At 38.4% G+C, this 27853-nt stretch overlaps 1 protein-coding gene and 1 pseudogene across 1 annotated transcript in view; both read left to right on the top strand.

The window, feature by feature from the left end:
* Positions 1-27853, top strand: part of FAR2 (fatty acyl-CoA reductase 2) — a 137305-nt gene that overhangs the window by 57141 nt on the left and 52311 nt on the right. The gene's annotated exons all lie outside the window — the stretch shown is intronic.
* Positions 17597-22229, top strand: LOC113632321 (uncharacterized; annotated as a pseudogene).

The following is a 27853-nucleotide window of genomic DNA, read 5'->3' as shown; positions in this document are numbered from 1 at the left end:
ATAAATATCTAGATGATATTCAGTTCCTGATTATCAGTGAGATAATCAAATTTATGCTTCTCAAACTCTGGCACACCGAGGGCTGCAATGGCCACATTTTAGGACAAGAAGGCATTTTCTGCATTTCAAAATACACAGGTGATTGCAGCTGTCCATGGGATCCCAGCCCACAGAGTCTTGCAGTGTCTGCTTGGGGTGAGCTGGACCTCAGGCACATGGATATAACAGTGCAAGGAACCTTTCTCTCCTGAGGTTTTAGATCTCCCCTGAAATCTACCATTGCTCTTTAGACCTGATTTAAATTCTTCTGCCACATTTCCTGCTCAACCCTTACTCATACCTTCTTGTCCTAGAGAAACCTGAAGCCAGAGAAATAAGACAAAAAATAAAAAAGTAAGAGGAAAACAAGAAATGAACGAAGTCCCAGATGTTGCTAAAGTTATTGGTAGGAGTGACAAGCTAAATGAGTCTTGTGGTGACAGACTGGTTCTTTTATTTCATTTTCACTTTTCTGTGGTCTCCATTCTAGCTCATCAGAACTCATTTATCCTGAGAAATCAATGGCTAATTTCCTGTGAGGTAGAATCAATAAGTCTGCAATGTTCTACATTGCTTAAACTTGAGTGCTTGGTTCACCTGGAGCTGTGAAATACGAGTCAAATAATTGTTGCAAGTCATTTAAGCGTTTGAATGAAGAAAAATTGCTTTTCACTATGACTGCATGGCGTGAAATGCTGAACTTTTTGTGGAGGCTGGGAATGGGTGGATGGGGGTGGGGATGGCTTTCCCAGTCTCTGAAATTCAATTCTGGCCTGAGTGTGTGCATTACCAAGTATCACTTTGGCGCATCTGGTGCAGGTTTATAGTCTAAGAGCTTTCATATGGAGTTCGAACATAAATTACAGTAGCAGGGAACTTGAGAGCTCCAGGAAGGAATATGATATTTCAGGTGCATTTGATCACTTTATTGAATTTGCCTGGAAAAAATCATTTAAAAAAATTTAATTTGCAGACTCAGAGCCGAGGTTATTCATTCCAGCTCATGCCTGACAATAGATGTGTGTGTGTGTGTGTGTGTGTGTGTGTGTGTGTGTGTGTGTTTTCATTAAATAAGCAACTCCAAAGTACTCAAAAGGCTGCTTGTTCTACTCTGCTGAGTATGGGGGAATTGGACTGGGGCCTTCATTCTATAAACATTTCACCAACATTTTTGCTTCAACTGGCTTCTCTGTGGGACACGTTCAAATTGTATACATACCAAAGTAATGATTTATTAGATTCAAGTGGCGTTTTAAAAGGATATTAATAGTATACTTAAATTGCAAAGTGGAGTTAGCACGATAGTATGAGAGACGTATGATTGTAATGACTAAGTGAAGGGTCACCAACTGAGTGCTTAGTTGCCTCATGTTCTTTTTTGAAGGAAAGGGATATAAAAATAATGTTAATTAAGAAGTAATCAGTTAACTTTGTAAATAAAAAACTTTGGGGTGAGTTTCTTACCCTCTTTGAGCCTCAGTTTTCTCATCTGTAATAATCATGCCTGCCTGAAAGGCTTGTTGTAGGATGAAATGGGATAACACCTGTGGAGCCCTTACCAGAAGGCTTGGCACAGAAAGTCTTAGCTATTGTTATGATTGTTATTGCTATTGTTAGTCAAAGTTCAGGCTGTTAGGACAGCTCCAGTTATGTTATACTCTAAACAATTAGCATACATTTTTTCCAGTGGGATAATTGGATAGAGGGGTTCTTGGAATGCTCTATAATAATAATGTCAGTAGGAACTCACATAGGACTCTGGCCTTTCTGGCCACCCAGTAGGAATGTAGGACAAATGCTGAGGTGGAAATTGTAAGATAAGCAGCAAGAGTTAATGAAGGCAATCATACTCTCCCTGGAGTGGGGCCATTACAGCTTTGCTCAGCAACCGTCACATTCGTGCACTTTCAGGCACCTGAAGACCTCACCTTATGTCAACTCCAAAAATAATTGCAGCTTCCCTTATTTCCAAACTGAATAATGTGAGAAGGTGAAGATGCACGTGCTTTACCCTAGAGAATACGTAGTCAAGGGCCTCTTACTAGTTTCATGCAGAAGGAAACAAGCTCTGGAGACAGAGCTCCTGGGCTCAAATCCCTGTTCTTGTCCTATTATCAGACTTGCACAGGTTACTTAAGCTCCCTGAGATGAGAGTCCTTATTTGTCACCTCATGTAGTTATTGTAAGGATTATATGAAAAAATAATTGCATGGCACGTGGGACATTTTCTGCAACAGTAAGTCTCAGTGTTAGTGATTCACTTATTTCTTAGGTTGGATGATATTTACACTGAGCAGTGTTAAAAAAAACTGAGGTATATTAGACTTTTAAGAGTTTATTTGAGCAAAAATCAAGTAGAATGAGGCAGCACCAAAGCATAAGTGATTAGAAGCCCTCCTTTAACTGGCGGGTAGGGGAAAGACTTTGATAGACAAGAGGTGGAAGCAGAGCAAGGAAACTGATGCTATAGCTTAAGCCATTGCATTGTTTGAGAAAGCCTAGTTGGCTGTTTGTCACTGGTTGTCCTTAGGTTTTGCTTTTTTAACTTTGAGGCAATAAGGACTGAAGTTTTGCTTTGCTTTTGTAAGCTACTAAGCCTTTAAAGCCACCTCAGTCTAGTGGCCTCCTTGTTTAGCTAATTTAACAGATGTTCGAGATCATTCTGGTTTTATTATATGGTTTCCTCTATGAGTTAAGTTGCCTCAGAGTAAGGGAATTGGGAGAAAGGGGAATTAGAAGTCTTATTCTCAAAACCCATAGACAAGCCTCTGGACTTGCTTCATTTATTAATTTAATAGCATAGGATTGGAGAATTATCTTCAGGATTTAAATGGTTGCCCTTTTCACTTCTAATGGTGAAGGTTCAAAAAGTACTGGGACAAGCTCTTCGTTACTAAAGTAGCTGTAAGGTGTCAATTGGCAAAAGTTCATATGCAAATTTTGCTCTGGAAAAAGATTTACGATTTTCCAAATTATTGTGGGAACACAAACATGTTTATGATGGTGAGTTTCTTCTAAAATGAAATTCTAATCCATCCAAAATCATTTAAATTTAGTATTGTGGAATAGAGATATATTTTCTGCCCATCTTTTCAGAGAGTGTGGATATCTGTCTAATTTTCACATTTTTTTTCATTCTACCTTGAAATCATTTTAGTCCTAGTCCCATTCTGGCTTGGAGCCAGTGGGTGGAGCCTCTAAATTCCTCTAAGCAGGTATTTTGAATAGTGATACAGAACACTACTAAATTATTTTAGAGAAAAATGGCACCATCTGGGAAGACGACAGAGGTAACCAAGCGGAGCTCCATACAAAAAGCATGATGAGGCGGCTTATTTGAAAGAACATAGAACATACTGAATTATTTTTGAAAACTAATTTTACTTAGATCTTTACAAAATAAGATTAGAAAATAAAATTTAAAGCAAACACTACTTTCCCCCTTTATAAAGAGATTATTTTTTCTATCTTGGTGAGGAATGCAAGATCCTTAAAGTGTGGCAGTGCCCAGATTCCTTCAGGGCACCCTATGTGCTGTAATTGTTATTAATTCTGATTTCTGTTGTTTGTCAACAGATTTGGCCTCTTAGTTGCTAAGAGTTGAAGACATTTTGATTGGCAATATTAAAAAGGAGTTAATAGAAAATTTTAAGAAGAGAATTTAAATTAAAGAAAATAGAAACATTTTAATGAGGATCTCTGAAACAAAACATTGTCAATATAAATGGATAATGATTTATCTATTATCTCCGATACAGTGGTTTCTTATTATCTCTTTAACTCCTGATAATTAACATGCATTCTCCTTTTCATCTTTCTCAGGGCTGATGAACAATGAATGGATAATTTTAAAGTATGAGTAAGAAGTAGTAGAAATTCTTTCGTAATTGATTCTCTATTGAGCAGATACTCTATGTATTTATAGAATTTGCCCCAAGACTTTCTGCATCATCCTTTTTGTTTTTTTACCTTTTACACAGGGATATTACAACTGATTGTCTCTAGGCAGTTTTATCTGGGCAGATTGCTTTATTAAGCAAACAATTTTTCAAAAACACTATGAAATAAGAACTTCTAGTGTCAGCCAAGGAAACATCTGAAAAAGCGGCATTTTCTTGACTGCAGGAAAAAATGTCTTTTCCTAAGAATATTTATGGTGCATTTAGTTTTCCAGGGAAATTAACATCTGCCCTGTTCTACACTTAACACTAGGACAGAATAATAGCCACAAACTGTGTATATTTCATTGTTATACTTTGCTAAGGTCAATAAAATTGGTTTCCATTTTGTTTCCTTTTAGAGTGGGTTTTTCAAACCTCATTACCTTTACTAACCTAATTTATATTCTCCTCAGAAAATATTATAAAAGTTCTACATTTCCAACTTTGATATTGGTTGTTTTGTTTCCAAATGAAACAAAATAGTCAGGATTTTTAGTTTTAAAATATTGGGGTGATATCTGTTTTTTTTTTTAATTCGGAAAAGTGGCACCCTTTCTCAGGATTACATTTACTTTAAAGGTTTAAATTTTAAACAAGTTATTATTTTTTAAGTATTATGATATCAAAAAACTTTGAGAAACTTGCTATAAAATTTGGTTATTTTTGTAGTGATTCATTCCAATTTCTCTCCATCATATTCTGGCAGAAAATCTTAATCTTTCCTGAAGTGTGGATATCGCTGGTTGGCATCTGCAGCATCTTAGAGTGAAACTCATAAAAGAATGTCTTTATCTGGAGCAGAAGAAAAACACAGAGACTATTAAGGTTTTCTTTCTTCATTTGCAGAAACTCAGCAATGTTCTTTCTGTAGTTACTTAGTTTTGACATTCTTTGCAGTTAGGTCAACAATGGTTGTTTTTAAAAACTTTTCCACCCATGATTGAATATAATCTAAAGCCCATCTTCCCCACTGTGTACGGCATGCTGAGCTTTCCTCTGTGGTTTACCTGAGTATGCTAATTTATATATTTTGTAATTGTAATCTGTTTTTAATTCTTCTAATGATGAGAAACAAAATAAAGTGTGAGGTTCCTGAGAGGTATCTGGCATATTTTTCCAGATTCAAATGAAGAACTCAGGTCCAAGTCCTGCAAGTGGTCCAGATGGGCAACACTACTCTAGCAATCCTACTATAAATTCATGTTGTACCTGCTGACAGCTACATCTCTCAACTTAAAGAAAATACAATGAAAAATAAAGTAGTCCTGAGCAATAAAAATAAATTGTTTAATGAAGTAAAGATGTCAAAACTTTTAAAACATTTTTGAGCCTTTTATTTTATTTATTTACTTTTTACTTGAAGTATAGTTGATTTACAATGTTGTGTTAGTTTCAGGTGTACAGCACAGTAATTCTGTCATATTCACACACACACGTATATATATGTATATATATATTTTTTCAGATTCTTTTTCCCTTATATGTTATTACAAAATATTGAGTATAGTTCCCTGTGCTAATCCCAAACTTCTAATTTATCCCTCCTCCCCTTCCCCCTTTGGTAACCATAAGTTTGTTTTCTATGGCTGTGTGTCTATTTCTGTTTTATAAATAAGTTCATTTGTATCATCTTTTTTAAATCCGACATATTAGCAATATCACATGATATTTGTCTTTCTCTGTCTGGCTTACTTCACTTAGTATGATAATCTCTAGGTCCATCCATGTTGCTACAGATAGCATTATTTCATTCTTTTTTATGGCTGAGTAGTATTCCATTATATGTATATGTGTGTGTGTGTATCACATCTTCTTTATCCATTCATCTGTTGATGGATATTTAGGTTGCTTCCATGTCTTTGCTATTGTAAATAGTGCTGCAGTGAACATTGGGGTGCACGTATCTTTTTCAAATTAGAGTTTTCTCAGGTATATGCCCTGAGGAGTGGGATTGCTGGATCATACGGCAACTCTATTTTTAGTTTTTTGAGGAATTTCCATACTGTTTTCCATAGTGGCTGCACCAATTTACATTCCCACCAACAGTGTAAGAGGGTTCCTTTTTCTCCACACCCTCTCCAGAAACTTTTCAAAGAGACCATATTCATTTGTTCATTCATTCATTCAAGAAATCTTTATTGAGTGCCTACCAAGTGCTGAGCTCTGTACTAAATTCTAAGGATACGGTGTTGAGCAGAAGCAGGTAGCATTTCTGCCCTCAGGGAGCTTAAAGCCTAGTTAGGGGGCAATTTTAATCAATATATCTTAAAGATAAGTGTACAATTAGAGCTGTGATAAGTGCTAACAGAGGAAGGTACACGGAAAGAGTTAAATTACAGATTAGATTGAATATGGAAGGTCAGGGAAGACTTTTCAGTGGGGGTGGCAATTGAACTGACATCTGAAGGATGACTGAGGGTCGATAAGACAAAGATGGGCTGGAGAACATGCCAATAAAGTGAACAGCATTCATCATGTGGTCATTCTATGTGTCAGGGCTATTCTTGGTGCTGAGCATACAGCAGTGAACAAAATAAATTCCCTGCCCACGTGGGGCTGACTGGGGACAGAAACAGACTATAAACAGATGACAAAATAAATATAAATGTTGTCAGGTGGTTATAAGTGCTGTGAAGAAAAATAAAAAGTAAGCTGAATACGGAGTGCAGGTGTGGAGGTGAGGTGGATATTTTATAGGGGAGGGTCTGGGGGAAGGTCTCCCTATTAAGCTACCTTGAGCTGAAATGGGAAGGTGAGGCAGCAAGTCACGCAGTTATGGGTGGAGGAGGCCTCTCTGGGCAGGGGGAAGAATGAGAGCCGAGGCCTGGGGTAGAGCACCCTTGGGCATGTTCTAGGAGCTGAAGGGACTGTGTCTAAATGTGTGGGGTGGGAAGGTGGGTGCAGTGCATTAGATGCCATCAGAGGGGTAATGGGGCCAGGTCATTCAGCACCTTTTATGCGAATGAGAAAGGCAGCCTTTAGAGAGTCTAAGCCTAGGTGTGATAGACCTGACATGACTTTGAGAAGGATCGCTCAAGCTAATCTATAGAGAATAGACTGTTAGTGGAGTGGATTAAGGGTAAGGGAAGCAAGAACAACTTAGAGGCTATTATGATAATGGTTTGAACCAATTTCATACAAACAAAGGTGGTGAGAAGTGGTCAGAACCTGAATATACTTTATAGACAGAGCTGATGGGATTTGCTAAGGATTGGATGTAGAGTGTGGGAAAAAGACAGTCAAGGATGGCCTCAATGTCTTTGCACTGAGTAACACGAAGAATCAAGTTTTTATTTACTGAGATGGAGAAGATTAGGAGAGAAGCAGGTTGGGAGAGGTGGATCAGGGGCTTGTTTTGAGGCATGTTAAGTTAGGGATGCTCTTAGACTTGTGCCAAGTCCTGTGGTGGGTGGAGTTTGACATGTTTGATTAACTGAAAGAAGACAGTGAGTCTGAGCAAAGCTGGTACAAGAGACATATCGTGTGATGTGCTGGTAGGGCAGGCTGTGGTCAAACCACATCAGACCTGGAAGGTCACCTTGGAGATTTCAGCCTGAATGCTAAAAGCAATGGGAAGACATGAGTTATTTAGGGATATTTAAGCGTATCAGATGTTCATTTCCAAATCGAAACTGACTGCAGTGTGGCAAAGTTATTGGAGTTGGGGATTGATGTGGGTAAGATTGAATGCAGGAAAACTTACTAGTAAACACAACAGTCCCGAAAAGATGTTGTGGTAGCTTAGGTCATGTGGTGATGCTGGACATGGAAAGGCAGGCGATTAGACAAATTCAGAAGACAACTGTCAGGACTGGGTGACGAGTGCCCATGGAGGTGAGAGAGAAGGAAGTGTCAAAGCCTTCAGGCTTATACAATAGGATGGACAGTGATTTAATTCAAGAATACAGGACAAACCGGAATAAGAGCCAGTCTTTAAGGGAAAGATCATAAGAATAAGGTGCCTTTGTGATATTGAAGTGGAAATGTCAAGTAAGCTGTTGTGGACCGTGTTTGAATCTCAAGGATGGGGTCTAGGCAGGAAAGATTAATTTGTGAGAGATATTCCAAAGCTGAAAGGAAGGATAGTTTTGAGTGTGGCAGATTGATATGCAAGAGAGGGAAGGGATAATCAATCATATAGCTCTCAGAGAAGACTGGAGGAGAGGAAACCCAAATGCAAATAGAGAGATGAGCCCCATATAGGAAGAGAGGCGGCTTTTCCCTCTATTGACAAGGATGGGCACAGATACAAGAAGATTTATTTGGGTGCTTCATTCACTCGACAAATATACGTTGTGCACCTGTCATGTGCCATGCACAGCTCAAATGGCTGGCGATACAGAAATAAAAAAGAAACAACATTCCCCATCAAGGATCTCTCAGTCAAATAGGAGAGATTACACAGTATAGCAACAGAAGAGAGTTTATGAGAGCCATGGGAGTACTGCCATGGTTGGATATACACCCTGGCACTTTGGGGACACAGATTTTTTCACAAGTCAGAGAAGAGATGGGTATGATATTATGACCTATGATGCTGTAAAAAGGCATATCTTGAGGGGGTTTAGAACCTGAATCCAAGAATTCAGATTTTGCAATTTATCCCTGGGAAGAGACAAATGCTGTTTCCAATACAAGGCATGGGTCCCAGGATTGAACTAATTGTTTGCAATTCTAGGCTAAGATTTCTTCAAAGACATTATCTCATCGAATTTCTCATTGAAAACTAGAGGAAAGGACTCAGACTGTTCATGTCATCAAGCTTCCAACAATTTCAGGGGTCTACACTGACCTCGAACCAGCTTCAACCTGGTCCCATCCTTTTCACCCTTGGCTAACATCCAAATTGCAAACCTTTCCAGTCATCTGTCCTTTCCCAAACTCTCATCAGGTTCCCTTGTGCTTTCTTCCCTTCCTCATAGTCTTTTCTCTCCCCTGCATCACTCCACCCTAATCTTTCCAATAATGTTTGTGGAGGCCCTCTACATCTTTACTGAACTTTGAATATGCAATTAGGAGCTATCTCAAATACTTTGTTCATTCTTTCCCATCATCAGAAGGATGTTCAGCATTCTTTTAAGTCCTAAACGTTATACCTCCAGACATCTTTTAAGGCTTCATTTCCATCCCTAATCAGACTAGACTACATAATTTTAACCATTGTCCTAAACCGTTTTCTTAAACCATACACTCCATTCTCTTGCTATCTTCCATACTTTACCTCCAAAATCCAAGTCCTGGAAGAACTCTAATGTCCACCTTCTTTGCACCTGTTCATGCACCACCAGGCACAGCTGTGGAAAATTGTACATGTGTGCAGATTGATGCCAGTAATTATCTCCTAATTTTGGCTAGACCCTCATTCTTACTTAGCTGTACTCTGCCTGCCCTGATGATCTCTTCAAAATTCTTATAACAGCTCCTTCACTTCTTTACCATCCTCCTCAAACCCTCTAACCCACAATTTTCCATGCCATTTTCAGCTCATGACTTCCCTTCCTATTTCAAAAGGAAATGGAAGCCTTAAAATAGGAATTTCGTCAATTTATCCTTTCAGGAGGATACCTGCATGCATTTATCTATATTTACACCAAATTAGTATATGTCTCACTTCCTGCCAAAAGTTAACTCTTGAACTTGACTCTGGATTGCGTTTGCAATTCTCTCATCTCACTGGGATTTCTCTATCAAAGTTCTACAGTATTTTAGGCAGTAGGAAAGATGTTTATAGAGAAGCTGGGTAAGATTAGTAGACTAGAATGAAAATAAAGATCCTGAGTCAGGATGACAGGTGTTGGAATTTTTAAAGTGCAAATTAGAATAGCTCATCATATTTTCCCTGTAGTACATGATGGGGATGCAATTTTAGCAGCTTTGCGTGTTGTGGAAATGCACCTTTATGCACCTCTCAGTATTTTTCCATAAGACTCATCCACTTGAAAACTGACTATTACTGAGTCACTTCCTCCAGTAAGTCCTGAAGTGTGTGGTCAAACAAGAGTGTATACACTGAGGAGTCCAGCAATGGTAAGAAAATAAATCTATAGTCAATATGCTTTTACTAATGGTTGGGCTTTTTCTCTTGGAATAAATCTGGAAGCCATGCCAGAACCTTTCACCACTTGTTACCTTTTCTGAGTGTGCCCTGGCTCAGGTACCAGTCGGTTCCCCCAGCATCACTGGTTACCTGCAATGGGCCAAGCATTGTGCTATCCCGATGGCTGTGTCCAGCTCTGGGGGAAAAAATGTGGTGGGTGATGGGAGCAAATAAGACAAGGGTTATATTTTTGTCAGAAAATAAACTGCTGCTAGCCACATACCATGTTGCTTCTCCAATAATTTCAGTGAATTCTAGGTTGAGTTAAAAAAAAAAAAAAGAAGTCTTCTCTTGTGGAATCAGTCAGCTGACAGAAAGACAACTAGTAGAGCAGATGTGCTTTTGTTACCAAAGCTCTAATGTTCAAAAAGAATTGCCCTTAACCTCTTGAAATACCAAATTACACCCTGAACTAAAAAAAAAAGCAACCAGCGCGTAGCTAAGAAGAAGAGGGATATTGCCTCCTTTCATAAATTTGAGTCTTAGTTTCTGGTTTGGGAAGCAACAAATCAAAGATGCCCAAACTTTTGAAACAAGAAAACCAGAGCAACAGAGTATCAACCATGTTAAACTGGTGATATATTACCATCTTTAGCTTTAACTAAGCTGGTTAGATTGGTCATGATAGAATGAATATACTTCTAACACTTGCTAATTACTAGCTCAATCTAAAATATAAAGAAACCCTTTTTCCTACCTTGTTTTAATGCATTTGTGTAATAAGTTAAAGATAAGGACTTCTGTGCTCATGAACAGAACCAGCAATTCTTTGCATCTTGAAAATACCTAAAAAGTTCTAAACCCAAACTGGGAAATATTATTAAATCCACTTTGAGCTAAGTGCAGAAATGGTTGGTATAGTGCCCTCAAATAATAGTTTAGACCAGTTGTTCTCAGAATGTGATCTGCAGACCTCTGAGGTCTCGAAGATACTTTCAGGGATCCACAGGGTCAAAAAATTTAAGATGTTATTTGCCTTTTTTATTCTGCTAACACTTGCACTAATGAAAATACAAATGCAATGTATTAAACTTAACACGAATCAAGGCAATACCCCAGACTGTACTAATAGTCATTGTATTCAAAGCTTAAAAAGAAAATAGTGTTTCATTTAAGAATGTCCTTGAAGAAGCAGTTAAAAATAATTATATTTCAATCCTTGCTTACATGTCTTTAGTATTTTGTGTGATGAAATGTAAAGTATATAAAGAACTGCCCCCTACCAGAGTTGTTTCCAAGACAAGCACTTGTGTGATTGAGTTGTGAGCTGAACTAGCTGATTTTTTCATGGAATATTGTTTTATCTGAAAGAATAACTCATAGACAAGCTATGGTTATTCAGATTTGAGTATTTGGCAGACATTCCCTCAAAATAAACTAAGTGAATTTGTCGCTTAGGAAAACAACTGACAGTGTTTTTGCCAATGAAGAACTTGAAGCTTTCAAATGAAAAATAGAGTTTTGTAAGACTTCTATCAGCTTGACAGCTTCCCAGTACTTAAAGACTTTCCTGATAAGATTGACTAGATATTAACAAATATGATTTTTTAATATTATATAATGAAACGTGTTAACATTTGTAAGATCTGTGTAACTCGGTGAATTGTCATTTTCCAGGTGACCAATGCATGATGTTATAAAATTATGCATGAGTAGAAGATCCATCTAGATAGTGAGATAGGCCAATGGATCTTAGTGTAACAGAATCTGAAAAGTTCATTGATATGGTTTTAGATTCCACATTGTACTAAACTTTAAGAAACTATAATTTGCCAAGCTTTTGGTATAATATCAAAACAAAAATCCACAATTATCTAGAAAGGCTTTTAAAATACCCCTCCCTTTCCAACTACATATCTGTGTGAGGCCAGATTTTCTCCATATGTTCAACCAAAATAATACAACAGATTGAATAAAGAAACAGATATGAAAGTCTAGTTGCTTCTACTAAGGCAGATACTAAAAAGGTTTGCAAAAATGTAAAACAGTGCCAATCTTCACAATATAGATTTTTTAATTTGGGAAAATATTAGTCACTGTTCAAAGTAGTCACTTTTCAAAAAACATGTTATTTCTGTTAACATTTAATGTGCTTATCATGGTTTTAAATGATAAATAAATATTTTTAAATCTCAGTTTTATTTTCAAATATGTGAAGTATTGGTGGGCATATCCACATAAAGGCTCTTTGGGATAGTCAATAATTTTAAGAGTATAAAGAGATCCTGTTTGAGAACAAGTGGTTTAGCTGATCCTAGTGAGAGAAGGGCTCTTTTACCTATGCTAAACTATAGCTACAGAGAAACCAATATGTTTTGTGACATTTAATCCCAAGAGAAATGTAACTGGTTTTGTTGTTTATTGATTAAAATATGCTTCACAGATTGCAGCCAAGGCATTTTTAAGGAGATCCAGCATTTCATTAGTCAGAGTTCTTTGGTTGAAGGCAACGGAAATCAACTAAGGCGATTGAATTCGTTTTCTATTGTTGTGTAACAAATTACTCAAAATTTAGCAGCTTAAAACAACATGTAATTATCATCTCACAGTTTCCATGCAGTTTTAGAACCCATAGAACTTGTCACTTATTTTTTAAATTTAATTTTATTTATTTTACATTCAGCAGGTTCTTACTAGTTATCTATTTTATACATAATAGTGTATATATGTCAATTCCAATCTCCCAATTCATCCCACCACCACCCCTGCCACTTTCCTCCCTTGGTGTCCGTACATTTGTTCTCTACATCTGTGTCTGTATTTCTGCCTTGCAGACCGGTTCATCTGTACCATTTTTCTATGTTCCACATATATGCGTTACTATACAATATTTGTCTTTCTCATTCTGACTTACTTCACTCTGTATGTATGACAGTCTCTAGATCCATCCATGTCTCTACAAATGACCCAATTTTGTTCCTTTTTATGGCTGAGTAGTATTCCATTCTATATATGTACCACATCTTCTTTATCCATTTGTCTGTTGGTGGGCATTTAGGTTGCTACCATGACCTGGCTATTGTAAACAGTGCTGCAATGAACAGTGGGGTGTATGTGTCTTTTTGAAATATGATTTTCTCTGGGTATATGCCCAGTAGTGGGATTGCTGGGTCGTATGGTAATTGTATTTTTAGTTTTTTAAGGAACCTCCATACTGTTCTCCATAATGGCTGTATCAATTTACATTCCCACCAGCAATGCAAGAGGGTTCCCTTTCTTCCACACCCTCTCCAGCATTTGTTGTTTGTAGATTTTCTGATGATGCCCATTCTAACTGGTGTGAGGTGATACCTCATTGTAGTTTTGATTTGAATTGTTCTAATCATTAGTGATGTTGAGCAGCTTTTCATGTGCTTCTTGGCCATCTGTATGTCTAGGAAGACAGTCACTCTTACAAAGGGATCACTGAGTAGATTAGGCCCACTTCGGATAATCTCCCATTTCACTTAATTAAGGACGTTCATTACACCTTTGTTATATAAGGTAACATAATCATGGGAGTGTAAGCCATTACCGTTGCCATATTTTATTGGTTAGAAGGAAATTACAAGACCTGCCCATTTTCAAGGGGAGGGGACTATAAAGGGTGTGGGTCACTGGGGGTCATTTTGGGATTCTGCCTTCCATAGCAATGTAAACAAATAGAGAATTTATTGAAAGTAAATGAGGTAGCCACACAATCAAAGGAGTGGCTGAAAAGCCAGCCTTGGAAAGGGCAGGAAGCCCTTTTCCATTTCCTAAAAGCTATCAAAAACTTGCTTTTTGTATCAAGAGGACAAATATTAATTGACTAGATTATCTAGTCAACATGACATTACTAGGTGAATCAACTCCATATTTTCTTAACGTTGTGTTCCTTTACTCAAAGTTTAAAATCCTTTCCCTTGGCTAAGTGGGGCAGAGAGTCTTGAAGGACAGTCCCACAAAGACTATCCACAGTAGAGAAAGAGGTACTGCCCCAAAAGGAGGTTTTGAAAAGTAGGAGAAAAAGGTACTGGAAGGCCAAGATAAAAACGTCCACAAAAGTCATCAGAACCAAAGATAGCATAACTTTTCAAAGAGCAAAGGCAGAGAAATATTATCCTTCAACAATATATACTCATGATGTAAAATTTGACAAATCTTTTATACTTATAAGCTCAGGTTTTGAAAAAAAGTCTGAATAGATCATTATTATATATCCCCATTGACTTGTTTTTTAATGACATAAAATAGTTTCACATTATAGTTTGACTATTTCATTTATTATTGCTATGAAAGAGGGACAGATAGCTTTTTGTAGCTTTAAACAAAAAGATTATTTAGGAATTATTGCCTCACTATATTAGTTCTTGTCAAACAATGACTAACTAGTTGTCTTGATCTTACTTCCAATATTCCTTTTATCCTATATTTGAGATATCTCCTGCCTCAATTTTCTAGCCATCATCTATTCCATCATTCCAAGAACATCCAAAATTGCCCTTCCTCTATCAAGAAGACAAATGTTCATGTTCCTGACTCAAGCTTCCAGCCAGGACACCTCCTAAAATTCACTTTACCACTGCTTATACAAAGTAAAATTTCATATTTTTATCCCAAGTGTCTGGCTGGAATCAACTTTTCCTTAGTACACAAATAACGTAAGTTAGCCTCCCATCCCATGCATTTTGAGAAATTTCCACGTATGCCTGGCAGGCTTATATATATTCTCCTGATTACCTTTGATTCTGAATTGCTGCTCCCACTGGATTCTTCATTCCTCTGCTCATTTGCTCATCACCTGTTGTGACTGCTCTTTCCATACCACTTCTGATGGCAGACATGGATCCCTTTACCAAGAGTACCACTAACATAAATATATAGCAGACACTTCCTTAAGGCATGGGATAACACAGAGAGATTACAGCACAAAATGGGAATTTTAAAAAAATTTTACTTCATTATACTTATTTCACTGCCTCACTATCCACAGCACAGATTTTTTTTCTTTTATTTCTTTTTTCTTTTTTTTTTTTTTTTGCGGTACGTGGGCCTCTCACTGTTGTGGCCTCTCCCATTGCAGAACACAGGCTCCGGACGCGCAGGCTCAGCGGCCATGGCTCACGGGGCCAGCCACTCCGCAGCATGTGGGATCTTCCCAGACCGGGGCACGAACCCGTGTCCCCTGCATTGGCAGGTGGACTCTCAACCACTGCGCCACCAGGGAAGCCCCAATTTTTAGTTTTTTAAGGAACCTCCATACTGTTCTCCATAGTGGCTGTATCAATTTACATTCCCACCAACAGTGCAAGAGGGTTCCCTTTTCTCCACACCCTCTCCAGCATTTATTGTTTGTAGATTTTTTGATGATGCCCATTCTGACTGGTGTGAGGTGGTACCTCATTGTAGTTTTGATTTGCATTTCTCTAATGATTAGTGATGTTGAGCATCCTTTCATGTGTTTGTTGGCAATCTATATATCTTCTTTGGAGAAACTTCTATTTAGGTCTTCTGCCCATTTTTGGATTGCGTTATTTGTTTTTTTGATATTGAGCTGCATGAGCTGCTTATAAATTTTGAAAATTAATCCTTTGTCGGTTGCTTTATTTGCAAATATTTTCTCCCATTCTGAGGGTTGTCATTTCATCTTGTTTATGTTTTCATTTGCTGTGCAAAAGCTTTTGAGTTGCATTAGGTCCCATTTGTTTATTTTTATTTCCATTTCTCTAGCAGGTGGGTCAAAAAGGATCTTGCTGTGATTTATGTTATAGAGTGTTCTGCCTATGTTTTCCTCTAAGAGTTTTATAGGTCTTTAATCCATTTTGAGTTTATTTTTGTGTATGGTGTTAGGGAGTGTTCTAATTTCATTTTTTATATGTAGGTGTCCAGTTTTCCCAGCACCACTTATTGAAGAGGCTGTCTTTTCTCCATTGCATATTCTTGGCTCCTTTATCAAAGATAACGTGACCATATGTGTGTGGGTTTATCTCTGGGCTTTCTATCCTGTTCCATTGATCTATATTTCTGCTTTTGTGCCAGTACCATACTGTCTTGATTACTGTAGCTATGTAGTGGAGTCTGAAGTCTGGGAGCCAGATTCCTCCAGCTCCATTTTTCTTTCTTAAGATTGCTTTGGCTATTTGGGGTCTTCTGTGTTTCCATACAAATTGTGAAATTTTTTGTTCTAGTTCTGTGATAAATGCCATTGATAGTTTGATAGGGATTGCAATGAATCTGTGGATTGCTTTGGGTAGTGTAGTCATTTTCACTTTGTTGATTCTTCCAATCCAAGATCATGGTATATCTCTCCATCTGTTTGTATCATCTTTAATTTCTTTCATCACTGTCTTATAGTTTTCTGCATACACGTCTGTGTCTCCTTAGGTAGGTTTATTCCTAGGTATTTTATACTTTTTGTTGCAGTGGTAAAGGGGAGTGTTTCCTTAATTTTTCTTTCAGATTTTCCATCATGAGTGTGTAGGAATGCAAGAGATTTCTGTGCATTAATTTTGTATCCTGCCACTTTACCAAATTCATTGATTATCTCTAGTAGTTTTCTGGTAGCATCTTTAGGATTCTCTATGTATAGTATCATGTCATCTGCAAACAGTGACAAGTTTACTTCTTCTTTTCTGATTTGGATTACATTTTTTTTCTTTTTCTTCTCTGATTGCTGTGGCTAAAACTTCCAAAACTATGTTGAGTAATAGTGGTGAGAGTGGACAACTTTGTCTTTTTCCTGATCTTAGAGGAAATGGTTTCAGTTTTTCACCATTGAGAATGATGTTGGCTGTGCGTTTGTCATATATGGGCTTTATTATGTTGAGGTACGCCTACTTTCCTTACCTTCTCTTAAAGACAAATGCCTAAAATCTTTGTTGATAAAATTCATTGTACATTATCAGAGAAAAATAAGAGTGCTGTTTGTGGCTTATTGTTCTTCTGACATGGAATAACTTCCTATGGAGAGAACTGTGACAGGTACAGCGTTAGCTTTACTTCAGAACTTAGTCCTTCATAAAGGCCTAGCTGCATATTTCCAAGTGCATAGGATATTTACATTTATTCAGATTTTCCTGTCAATTTATTGACACAGGTTATGATCAGGAACTTCCATTAGGAAATAAGGATTTCCGATTTGCCATTTTATATCAATTTATGTATAATTAACTAACCTTCATATTGACCTTTTTAAAAAATATAATTTCCCGCATGGTTCCATTGGTGTATGGCAGTGACTAAGCTCCTGGAATCTCACTACATGAAGTGACTAACTTGATGACTTTTCTTTGGACAGGTATAGTTAATGAATACTGAGTCTAATAATTGACAGTAACAAATTCTGGTAACTCTTGTATCTGCAAATGAACTATGTATTTTATATATATATATATATATATATATATATATATATATATATATATATATATATATGTCATCATATCTTTTGGTGTAAACAGTAATCTGTGCTCTGATTTTGTACCAAGTTTTCAGTGTTAGTCTACGAATCAGTTGCCTTTTTGGTGGACTGAGTTCATGATGTTAAATCAATCTCCTTGTAATCAGGCTTTCTTGTTAAAGATCTTCACACTTTCCAACTATTTTGTTTCCACACAGTTTCCTTGGTTGGATAAAAGGTTGAGATATAGTTGAGAGGACTGGAAAATAGAAATCTCCAACCTTATTTCTAAACTCTGCTTGAATTAATCTGAATATAGGTATTTTAACCCATGTGAATAGCAGAGGAAATGACTATATCTTGTCAGAAGAAATTAGGACACTTTGATCTATAACCCTTTCATGCCAAGCTGATATAATATGTTTATTAATCACTGGTATGCTCTTCTACTCTCTGTGCATAGATTTCCACTATATTTTTTTAAATTCTTTAAATAGTCATTTATTTCAGCTTCTAGTATTGGGAAGCAGGAACACAGAGAAAAAATACTTTGTAAAAGTTTTAGTTATTGATTTGAAAAGATGTGTTTCTATTCTACTTCTTCCAGTACCTGTGTTTTATGAGTGACCCTGTGAGCTCTGATGCTTGTAATAAATGCAGAGAGAGTCTCTCCATCACAGTTACCTTAGTGCATGCTTGAAGCCTTTGAAGCTCAGACTTCAGCCCTGGCTGGACTGAAGCCATGGTCTGCTGCATCCTACCTGTGTTATCTGCATTCCACTATTATTAGAAATGAGAATTCTCAAGTAAGCAGGTTATTTTTTGTCTTGTTTTAAGGAGAAAAACCATCATAGGGACAACATAGACTTACATTAAAGACGTAAGCTGTGGAAGAAAATATGATCTGGGATCAGAGCACCTCCATCAAATTCTACATCAGCATTTCTCTTACCACCTCTATCTGAATCAGTTGGGGTGTTCATTAAAATGCATCTACCTGGGCCCTACCTCAGACTTTCTAAATCAAAATCTCAGAAAAGGAGTTCTAGAAAAGAACAATTTTAGCAAGCTTTCCAATGATTCAAATGCCCACTAGGGTTTGTGAATTAGCCCCTGACTTTTTATTCATTGATTAAGAAGTCAATCAGTCCTTTCAGTGCTGACTCACTTATTTGTTGATTCAACAATATTTATTGAGACACTTTTCATTACAAAGTACTGTGCTAGTTGACTTTTGAGGAATAATACAGTATAAAATACAGCATCTGCATCAAGTGTTTTACTACATAAGCTGGATGACAAGATATGCTCTCAATAGTTGTTAACAAATAAGCACAAGATATTTGGATTCAGGGTCAAAGTAGTATTCATAGTATAGCAACCAGAACAAGAACAACTCTGGTCAGATAACGCTTAGAGTTCTCTTTTACTTATTACTCTATTTGATTATTAAAACTGTTCTGTGAAGTAGGTAGAATATTATTTAACAGAAGAGGAAATTGAGTCTCAGAGCTGACAAGATTGGAGATTCAGAGTTACATTAACAATTAGCCACAGAACAGACTCCATTTCTAGATTTTCTAGCTCTAGTTCAGTGTTCTCACTGTGCCTACATTGTAACTCACATACTTTTTGTTACTTAAGCTGAGACAGTTTAGAAATAGAAGAGTTTATCAGTAATGAATACTTAGGTTGAAAATCAGGCAAAAGAAATCATTCAAAATCAAGTAAATAAAACTGCCCGTCAATGTTAATGTTATGTTCAGCTACCAAGCCATCAAGCAAGGATTTTGTTCTTTAAAAATGTGACAAAAGTCCAGTGGGTGGTGAATGTGTTAGGAGAAAATATAATAATTGTGATGTGCCAACTTGGCTGGGTCACAGAAATAAATTTGTGAAGGGAGCCCCAGCATCCTTGAAGAGCTCAGTAATCATTTTTCTCTGTAGGCCAGAACTTACAGTGGGAAATGGTGTAATAAATTGGGAAACCTAAATACAATGAGGATCCCAGGGTGACTGGGGACAGATAGTGACCCTTAATTGCCAAAGTCAAGGTATCATGGTTAAAAGCACATAAATGACAGCAGAGTCAAAGTAGCAATCAGAAAAGTCTGACTTATAGAGACCTATGGCATTGACTGTTTCATCATGGTGTATGGGAAAGCTACTAAATTCTTTCTTCATCTGTATAAGCAAAAACGTTCTAAGTCAACTGAACAAAAGTCTAACTTGAATCAAAAAAAAAAAAAAATAGTCATGGCCCCCACTGAATTCCCAGACTTGAGTCAGTTTACAGACCCAGAACCCCTTGAATGAAGGGAAGGGCAAGTCCCCTTGAGAAAGGATTCCTCTATACTGCTAAAAATTTATACTGTTAATCTTTTCCCAACCATCCCCAAAGGGACCTATGGTCTTTCCCAGGGTAACTGCACATTGGGGAGAAGGAAATAATGAGAGCTTTCAGGGACTACTGAACACTGGCTCTGAACTGACACTAATTCCAGGAAAACCAGAATGTCAGTCTGGTGACAAAATAGGAGCTTGTGGAGGTCAGGTGATCAATGGAGTTTTAGGTTAGGACCATCTCACAGTGGGCTCTGTAAGTCCCCAAACCCATTCTTTGATTATTTCTCCAGTTCAGGAATACATAATTGTAATGACATACTCAGCAGCTGTTAGAATCTCCAAATTGGTTCCCTGTCCTGTGGAGTGAGGGCTGTTATGGTGGGAAAGGTCAAGTGGAAACCACTACAACTGCCTCTACCCTGAAAAATAGTAAACCAAAAGAAATATGTCATTCCTGGAGGGACGGCAGAGATTAATGTCACCATCAAGGGCTTGAAAGATGCAGGGATAGTGATTTCTACCACTGCTCATTCAACTTGCCTATTACAAAAAACAAATGGATTTTGAAGAATGACAGTGGATTATTGTAAGCTTAAAACAGTAGTGACTACAGTTGCAACTGCTTTACCAGATGTGTTTTCATTGCTTGAGAAAGTTTACACATCCTTTGGTGCCCGGTATGCAGCTGTTAAGCTAGCAAATGCTTTTTCCTCCATCCCTATTAATAAGACCACCAAAAGCAGTTTGCTTCTACCTGGCAAGGCCAGCAATACACCTTCACTATCCTACCTCAGGGGTATATCAACTTGCCAGCCCTACGTCATAATTTAGTTTGGAGGGATCTTGATCACCTTTCCCTACCACAGGATATCATAGTTGTCCATTACATTGATGACATTATGGTGATTGGACCCAGTGAGCAAGAAGTAGCAACAACTCTAGACTTACTGGTAAGACATTTGCATATCAGAGGGTGAGAAATAAATCCAACAAAAATTCAGGGACTTTCTATCTCAGTGAAATTCTAGGGCTCCAGCAGTGTGGGGCATGTTGAAAGATCCTTTCTAAGATGAAGAATAAGTTGTTGCATTTGGCCTCTCCTACAACCAAACAAGGAACACAACACCTAGTTGGCCTCTTCAGATTTTGGAGGCAACATATTCCTGATTTGAGTGTGTTACTCTGGTCCATCTAGTGAGTAATCCTAAAAGCTGCTCATTTTGAGTGGGGCCTACAACAAGAAAAGGCTTTGCTGCAGGTCCAGGCTGCCATGCGAGTCTCTCTGCCTCTTGAGTCATATGATCCAGTAAATCTAATGGTGCTGGAAGTATCAGTGGCAGACACTTGTCGGTGGCTCTTTGGAGCTTTCAGCAGGCCTCTACTGGTGAGTCCCAGCACAGGCTCTTAGGATTTTAGAGCAAAGCCCTGCCATGCTCTGTTGGGTAACTGCTCTCCTTTAGAGAAACAGCTTTAGGCCATCATGAGCTGGGTGTTATCTGCTCCATCAAACCATAAAGTTGAGCACGCACAGCAGCACTCCATCATCGAGTGGAGGTTGTATATAACTGACGAGGCCCAATCAGGCCCTGAACACACAAGTAAGTTACATGAAGAAGTGGTCCAAATGCCCATGGTCCCCACTTTTGCTACACTACCTTTTCTTTCCCAACCTGCCCCTATGGCCTCATGGGGAATTCCCTACAATCAGTTTACAGAAGAAGAGAACACTCTGGCCTGGCTTACAGATGATTCTCATGATGTACAGGCATCTTCCAAAGTGGACAGCTGCAGCACTAGAGCTCCTTTCTGGGACATCCCTGAAGGACCGTGGTGAAGGGAAATCCTCCTGGTGAGCAGAACTTCAGGCTGTGCACCTGGTTGTTCTCCTTGCTTAGAAGGAGAAGTTGTCAGACATGCAGTTATCTACAGATTCATGGCCTATGGCCAATGGTATGTCTGGATGGTCAGGGACTTGGAAGGAACATGGCTGGAAAATTGATGACAAGGAAGTCTGGGGAAGAAGTATATGGAATGGGCAAAAGCCCAAAGATACTTCTGTCCCATATAAATGCTCACTGAAGAGTTACCTCAGCAGGGGAATATTTTAATATTCAAGTGGATAGGATGACCTATGCTGTGAATATCAGTCAGCCTCCCTCCCCAGCCATCCCATCATCACCCAGTGGGCTCGTGAATCCATGGTGGCAGAGATAAAGGTTTATGTATTGGCTCAGCAACATGGACTTCTGCTCGCCCACAGCCAACTTGGCTGCTGCCACTGCTGAGTGCCCTATTTGCCGGCCCAGAGACCAACACTGAATCCTTGAGATGGCACCATTTCAAAGGGTGGTCAGCCAGGTACCTTGTGGCAAGCTGATTACAAGCATACTCAGAGATATTGCAGGTTCAGTTCCAGACCACCACAATAAAACAAATATTGCAATAAAATGAGTCACATGAATATTTTGGTTTCCCAGTGCATCTAAAAGTTATGCTTACACTATACTGTAGGCTATTAAGTGTACAATAGCATTATATCTTTAAAAAAATGTACAAACATTACTTAAAAAATACTTTCCTGCTAAAAAATGCTAACCATCATCTGGGCCTTCAGCAAGTCAATATTTTTACTGGTGGAGGGTCTTGCCTCAGTGTTGATGGCTGCTGACGGATCAGGGTGGTGGGTGGTGAAGGCTGGGGTGGCCGGGGCGGTTTCTTAAAATCAGACAACAATGAAGTCTGCCACATCAATGGACTATTCCTATCACAAATGATTTTTCTTTACTATGTAATACTGTTTGATAGCATTTTACACACAGAGCTTCTTTTTCTTTTTTTTAACATCTTTATTGGAGTATAATTGCTTTACAATGGTGTTAGTTTCTGCTTTATAACAAAGTGAATCAGCTATACATATATATATATAACCCCATATCTCCTCCCTCTTGTGTCTCCCACCCTCCCTATCCCACCCCTCTAGGTGGTCACAAAGCACCGAGCTGATCTCCCTGTGCTATGTGGCTAAATCCCACTAGCTATCTATTTTACATTCGGTAGTATATATATGTTCATGCCACTCTCTCACTTCGTCCCAGCTTACCATTCCCCCTCCCCATGTCCTCAAGTCCATTCTCTAGTAGGTCTGCGTCTTTATTCCTGTCCTGCCCCTAGGTTGTTCTTTTTTATTTTTCTTTAGATTCCATATATATGTGGTAGCATACGGTATTTGTTTTTCTCTTTCTGTACATTGAACTGCTTCGATCATGGAAGAGGCAGTATCTTGTTCTTACTAGAATAGACACTTTGGATATGGATTTGTTTTCCTTACATGAAATGCTTCTGTCAAAACTATCATGAGTATACTTATAGAATGCCTTGTATACCGTCATGGTATTCCACACTGTATTGCTTCTGCTTAAGGAACTCATTTCCCAATAAATGAAGTGTGGCAATAGGCCCATGTTCGTAGAGTTCAGTGGTCTCGCCATGTTCTGCTCCATCCTGAAGCACCTGTATTGATAGAATGGTAGAATGTCCTTTTGAAGACTCATTTACAGTGCCAGCAATGTGGAAAAACCTCACGGGGCTGGGGTAAGGTTTCCCAGAGGGATGTATATGCTCTAAATCAGCATCCAACATGTGGTGCTGTTTCTCCCATAGCCAGGATTCACAGGTCCAGGAATCAAGGGGTTGAAACCAGAGTGTCACCACTCACCATTACCCTTAGTGGCCCATGAGCAAAATTTTTACTTCCTGTCCTCATGACCTTTTGCTCTACTGACCTTTTGCTCTACATGACCTTTTGCTTACTGGTCCTCATGTCCTTTTGCTCTATGATATCCACACCTAACAGGGTGTAGCACACAGTAGGCAGTCAATACACCTACTTAATCAATTACGATGAAGTGATGGATTTAGGTCATATCTTTCTCCATTTTCATTTCTGTTAAATTTGGAGTTTTTTATGAAGACTTACTAAGGAGCTAAGCAGAAGCAAACTAGGAGGAATGTGATGAGGTGATTGCTAAATTTTGTTTTCTTAAGCCAGCCCGGACTATCCCTCCCCAGCTGGGATGATTTCCAAATTGGTTTCTCTTGACCATGGAGCGTTGCTAATTCAATTAGTGAGGCCTATGCCCCAACATCCCTGGACGTTATTATTCCTCCATCAAGAACTTAAAATTTCTCCCAGAAAAACTTTATATAAAAAACCCACAGTGAAAGGTATCTAAATTCATTGCTGAACTGCATAATTTGGCATATACTCAGGAAACCAAAGTAAAACGTAGAGCTCTCTGATGAAAACTTTTTTTTCACTAAGTACTTGACAAACAGATATGTGATTTATGTATATGAAAGTTGGGATTAATAGTCTAATCTACAACACAGAGACTAAAAGAAATTTGGTTAAATAAAAAGTGGGGAATCTTTATCTGGAGAAATCTTCCTGCATCTTCACTTTGAATTCTATCAAGATTCACCACATCTGTAATTTGCTTGGGTAAACGTAGTTAATTATGAATGATTCAATATGGGTAAAATAAGATATGACAGTGGATTATATTTCTACTTAGCCTCACAAACATATTTAAGCTTTGAATCTTGACTTTTTAATAGGATGGACAGAATATTATAAACTGAGAATTTTAAAAAGTCCTAAACACTGATTCTCTGAAAAGCGAGGCAAGTTTTCCCCAAAAGCACATTGAGCGAAGTCTAGAAGCATTTGGGTTGTCACACCCTGCTGGGGAAAGGATGTCATTACCATCGAGTGAATAGAGGCCAGGGTGCTGGTAAACACCAACGTACATTGCCCTGGACAGCCCCTGCTACAAAGCTTTACCCATCCCAAAATGTTAATAGTGCCAAGACCAAGAAACCTTGACAAAGTGCGATTCCTGAGAGGCAAAGCACCTTTTTTCTTTTCTAAAAATGTTTTTCTCTCAAGGGCTACCAAGAAGTGTGGATTGTCTACTTAAATGCTTGAATCTTAATTTTTTATTTTCCAGAGGAGCCACCCAAAGAAGAATTAAAGTTCCCTCATGCTTTACACCTGCAAGAAATGTATGCCTTGGCACAACTGTTGTGATTAAATATTTTAACACCTGTTCTCTAGAAATTAGAACGGCCTCATTTCTAGAGAACAACAGGAGAGTGAACACTATCGAATTCCACTCATGACCGTGGAAAACTGGCAATCTTAAGGAGAAAAGATGCTCCAGAATAGAAAGGAAGAATCTAAGCTGCATAAGGCCTGTTCACTACTAGTCCCAGTGCCTGGGTAGTGCCCGGCACACATAGACATTCATTAAAAATACATTGGCTGACCCTCACGGCTCCCATCTTTTTTTCCTTCAAGCCTCAGAGACCCTGCATTATACAGGATGGTTCAGAGATTGTCAAAGTAGTTTAGGCTTCTCACAGACCATATTAGGAGCATGAGGAATAGGAAACTGGGCTTTGCTCTCTGCATAAGTAATCTGAGACTTTATGAAAGGTAAGCCATGATCCAGCCAGCTGTTCTAAACCTATTCTTCCTCCTAGAGTTGTATATCCTCCATTACTGAGTGTAAAATTATTTTAATTTTTGAAACAATTTAATTGTTTTAATGAATTATATTAAGGATTAACCATTCCTGGACCTTGCAAATCTATAACGTATAAAATGGGTTTTCCGGGGCCAAATTTCGTATGGGAGTTTCCGGGTCCAGGAACCAAGGCATGTCTTGAGAGTAGAAGCAAGAGTTTGACGAAACATCTCTGATGATGTTTTGATCTGAGGATGAGGACTTCTCTTTGACGTTTTTCAGAATCACTTGCCTTAATTAGAGTCCTGGCCACAACTCCCCTGCCACCTGCTCTTGACAATGGGTAGTGAATGCCAGGAGATACTGGCATATGTTTTGCTTTCCTCTCAGAGCACTCATTGTACTGTGCTGGTTTCTGTTGTGTTTGAGAAATACTTGGACTCCGGACAGAGCAGGCACATTCCATTCTTTGGGGACACTTTAAGCCTTCCTTTGTCCCACAAGAAACTGGCTCATTAGAGATACGTAACCTGCTCTCTAAAATTTTTCATCACACATTGCAAAATTGTCTGGGACCAAAAAATCTGAAGAGTATCTTTGCAGTTCTAGAAAATATAACTCCAGGAAAGCATATGTTATTACAAAACAAGCATCTGACATCTTCAGAACCAATGAGGTTGGGAAGTCACCCTATCCAAACTCAGTTTCCCATCTGTATTTTCCTGCTAACCATGCTCATTTATGCCTAATATTCTATTAAAGGAGTATGGTGCCTAAACTTTTTTTTTTTTTTTGCAGTATGCAGGTCTCTCACTGTTGGGGCCTCTCCCGTTGCGGAGCACAGGCTCCGGACGCGCAGGCTCAGCGGCCATGGCTCACGGGCCCAGCCGCTCTGCGGCACGTGGGATCTTCCCGGACCGGGGCACGAACCCGTGTCCCCTGCATCGGCAGGCGGACTCTCAACCACTGCGCCACCAGGGAAGCCCCATTTATATATGTAAAGACATTGGAAAGATTTACCATCGAGTAGAGTTGCATTTGGGGAAAACACTTTATTTGACTTGATGACAGTTATAAATCATCTCCTCATATTTCCAAAAGAGGGTATATAAAATGCATAAGACAGGACATTTAAAATAAAGCCTGCGTGCAGCAACAAAGACCCAACACAGCCAAAAATAAATAAATAAATAAACAAATTTATTTAAAAAAACAATAATAACTGTCAAAAGAAAAAGCCAGGGCTTCCCTGGTGGCGCAGTGGTTGAGAGTTCGCCTGCCGATGCAGGGGACACGGGTTCGTGCCCCGGTCCAGGAGGATCCCACATGCCGCGGAGCGGCTGGGCCCGTGAGCCATGGCCGCTGAGCCTGTGCGTCCGGAGCCTGGGCTCCGCAACGGGAGAGGCCACAACAGTGAGAGGCCCGAGTACCGCAAAAAAAAAAAGAAAAAGAAAAAGAAAAGAAAAAGCCAGAAACCATTAAGATGAAAAATGTGGAACCAGTGACCATATGAATAGCCAATACTATAGGTAAGTTATATTTTTAAGGGTTTTACATGTATTCACTCACATAATCCTTACCACAGCACTATTAAGTGGATACTTTAGTTATCCCCAGTTTACTGATGAACAAACTGCAGCAATGAAAGATTAATAATTTGCCTGAGATTATAGACCTAGTAAGTGGTAGAACTGGTATTTGATTTCAGTCTTGCTTAGAATCTGAGTGCTAAACTAGGATACTGTACTGTACTACCTTCCAAACTTGGTGACACCACTTTTCTGAGCTTCAAGACAGGCAAAGCAAAAATAATCAATACTTTTCCCAAGTGCTAAATTTTGAGAAAATCATTAGATAGATTGTAATGTGAGTAACATTATATAACATGACAAAACATATCTTTCATTGCTCTTTTGCACAAGGTCCAAATGTGTTCTTCAGAATAATATTTCTCACATCAATCCTTAATAAAAGGGATTTAGACAACCAATGAAAATAGCTAACAGTTGAAACCCATAGTACTTCCTAGTGTATAGCACTGATAATTGTGATTTGTGTCGTTGATCTCGGTTTTATTTACATTAGTAACAGTTGTAATTAACTTGTTTATGTATTTACTTATGTGTGTATCACTGGCCTCCTCTTCTAGAGTGACAGCAAGGATCTGTTTGTCTTATTCAACCGTTTACCTTCAGAACTTAGCATAGAGTCTGGCATGGCAAGTGCACAGAATTATTTGTTGAGTAAATCCATGAATGAATGAATCCTCCAAAGGCAAAGAGTTCTGCCCAAGAACGTAGCCTCAAGATACTCAAAGTATAAATTATGACTATAATTTTAAACTATAAATTATAATTAATTTATACATCAGGACTTTGAAAAATCAATTTTTGTTAAGCAGTCACTGGAGTTGACTTGACTGGAGTGAAAAAGGCAGGGTGTTGGCTTTTTCACTTGTTTTTTTTTGTTGTTCTTCTTTCAAGCTCTGATGTCAGGGCTGGTCCCTGGAGTTGTGTTCTGCAAGATCCACCCAAATCCCATC

This window comes from Aethalodelphis obliquidens, unplaced genomic scaffold (genome assembly GCF_003676395.1).
Source record: "Aethalodelphis obliquidens isolate GAN/ISIS:26980383/991018 unplaced genomic scaffold, ASM367639v1 scaffold36, whole genome shotgun sequence".
NCBI lineage: Eukaryota > Metazoa > Chordata > Mammalia > Artiodactyla > Delphinidae > Aethalodelphis > Aethalodelphis obliquidens.
The sequence above is the reverse complement of the archived record's forward strand: the minus strand, read 5'-3'. Positions and strand labels throughout refer to the sequence as shown.